At 78.6% G+C, this 2,500-nt stretch overlaps 1 non-coding gene across 1 annotated transcript; it reads left to right on the top strand.

Annotated features, from left to right (window-relative positions):
• The first annotated feature begins 2,028 nt into the window (after nucleotides 1-2,028).
• Nucleotides 2,029-2,181, top strand: LOC134149822 (5.8S ribosomal RNA). Its single transcript, XR_009960515.1, has one exon. It is a non-coding gene; the product is annotated as a 5.8S ribosomal RNA (ribosomal RNA).
• Nucleotides 2,182-2,500: the final 319 nt, after the last annotated feature.

Below are 2,500 nucleotides of genomic sequence, written 5' to 3'. Positions count from 1 at the left end.
GAGCGGGCGGCAGTGTGCGGGGGGGGTCGGCGGGGCTTGCCCCTCCGGTGCCCGCGGGCGGAAGCGGCGGGTGGAGACGCGAGCGAGACCGCCTTCCGGGCTGGGCCGGGTCCCACGGGTCCCCACCCCTAAGCTGTGGGGGGCGGACCCGCGGCAGGCTGCGGCGGAGCAGCCTGCCTGCAGAGACGGTGAGGGCAGGCGTTCCGGGACGGCGCGCGGGGCGGGCGCCGGGCCACGGCGGACGCCCCGCAGGGGCGTCGCGCGAAGGCCACGCGAGGCGATGGGTTGTGCCCGAGTGGGCGGCCCGAGCCGCGGCTCTCCTCCCGGGTGCAGCTGCCACCCGGCGCCGGGTTACTGAGGGAAACCCCGGGCCCCAGGAGGAGGACGAGGTCGTGGCGGCGGGTGTCGGGCGCACCCCGCGGGCGGACGCTCCGCCGAGGGGCGCTGGAGCCGGCTGGCGGGTGCCGGGTCTCCCCTCCGCGCCCCGTCTCGCCGCCGCCGCCGAGGCTGCCGCCGTCGCCGCGAGGCGGCGGTGGCCCGGCGGTGGGTGGTGGCGGCGGAGGCACCCCCGCGGGGATTTCAGGTCGTTTCCCTCACCCCAGGGCCAGGTACCTAGCGTCCGCGCTTCTCCTGCCCCCCTTCGGTGACCCACCCGTGTGGTCCCGTGTGCCAGCTTGCTCCTCCCGGGCGCCAGGCGTGCCGCACCGGCCGCGCCCCCGCTGCCGCTTGTCCTTTCCCGCCCACCGCCTCAGTCGCGCCCCCCCCACCGTGTGCCGTGGGGGGGGGGTCCGCACTGCGGGTAGGCTGGGCGGGGGGGAGAGGGGCAGGGGGGGCCTCCGGCCACGGCGGTTGCCGGGAGCCGCCCCGGGCAGGGATGGCCATGGGCCCCGGGCTCCGGGCCCGAGGGTTCTCGGTCGGAGAGCCGGGCGGGGGTTTAAAGACTCAGGCGGCCCGATGCGACCCGGGGGGCAGCCGGGCGCACTGCCGGAGGGCCGGGGGGTCGGCGCGCGCGGGCGCCGCGCCCCCCCATGCCAGCCGGCGTGCCCCGCGCTCGCCCCGCGGGCAGCCGGGACGGAGAGGGGGTACCCTGCCCCCTCTCTCCGCGGTCTGGTCTCGGCGGAGAGACGCCGCGCGGTCGGCCTCGCGCCGGCCTGCCTCGAACGCGTGACCCCCGGCGCGAGCGCGTGCTCGCTGCCGGGACGGCGAGCCCCCACCCAGCGCGGGTGGTGCGGACGCCGAGCCTCTGCGCATCCAGGCTCCCGCCTCGGCCGGTGCTGTCAGCCCCCCGGCGTGGCCGCTGGCGGCGCCCTGCCCCAGCACTCCGCCATCCGGCGCGCCTGCCTCGCTCTGCCCGACCCGGCTTCGCTGGGCGGCGGGCGGGCGGGCGGGCGGGCGGCGGGGGCGGCCCCCCCCCGGTCTCCGCGTGGAGGCGGGGAGAGCGGGTGCCGTTCCCCGCCTGTCCCGTCCCGCCCGCCTGCCCGGCGCCGGGCGTCTGTCCGCGGGAGGGCAGGGCGAGCGTGTGGTGTCGTCGGGAGGCGCGAGTGCGCGCGCGGGCGCCGTCTCGGGCACGGCGGAGCTGGCGGGGGCCGGCGAGGCAAGCGCGGAGCCTGGGAGTGCGGGGCCGGTGGGCCGCGTGGGCGAGTGGTCCGTGCCGCTGCCGGTGGCGGCCGGGCTGCGATGCCGGTGGTCCGCGGGGACCCCCCCGTCCTTGAGGCAGGCGGGCGCGGCTGGCGCGTGGGCTCCCTGCGGGGCCGGGCCGAGCCGAGCGCCTGGGCCGGACTCGAAGCGAGAAAAGGGTTGTCCCAGGTCGGGAGCGAGGGCTCCCCGCCCTTCTCGTTCGGGTTTGTCCTCCCCCCCCCCATCAACCTCTGTGCTTGTACGGTCGGTGAGGCGAGCCCCGCTCTCCCCGCTGTCCCTCGCTCAGCAGCCGGCGGCGGCGCGAGGAGGGAGGTGGAGGGGAGGGGGCCCTCAGGGGCTGCCAAGGCGGCCTGGTCCCCCCGCGCGTGCGGCGGGGACCGAAACCGAGACAACTCTTAGCGGTGGATCACTCGGCTCGTGCGTCGATGAAGAACGCAGCTAGCTGCGAGAATTAATGTGAATTGCAGGACACATTGATCATCGACACTTCGAACGCACTTGCGGCCCCGGGTTCCTCCCGGGGCTACGCCTGTCTGAGCGTCGCTTGACGGTCAATCGTCACCCGCCCTGTTGGTGCAGCGGTGCCGTCCCTCCCGGGGGGGCGGAGGGGGAAGGGCGCGGCGGCGGCGGTGCGCGGCGGCGGCGGCGAGCCGGCGGCAGCGGCGGAGCTGGGACCCCGGTGCGTGCACCGGAGGCCCCGGTCTCGCGGCTGACCCGCCCGGCTCTGTCGCCCGTCCGCCGCGGCCGGCGTGCCCCGCCGCGCCTGCCTCCCCCTCCTTGCCCGCCGGGCTCGGGGGCCGCCGCTGTGCGGCAGGTGCGGTGTGACGCGGCTGGGGTGCCTCGCAGGCCCGCGCCCCGTGCG

Source organism: Rhea pennata, chromosome 21 (genome assembly GCF_028389875.1).
Source record: "Rhea pennata isolate bPtePen1 chromosome 21, bPtePen1.pri, whole genome shotgun sequence".
In the NCBI taxonomy this organism is placed as follows: domain Eukaryota; kingdom Metazoa; phylum Chordata; class Aves; order Rheiformes; family Rheidae; genus Rhea; species Rhea pennata.
This window is presented reverse-complemented; position numbering and strand designations above follow the sequence as displayed.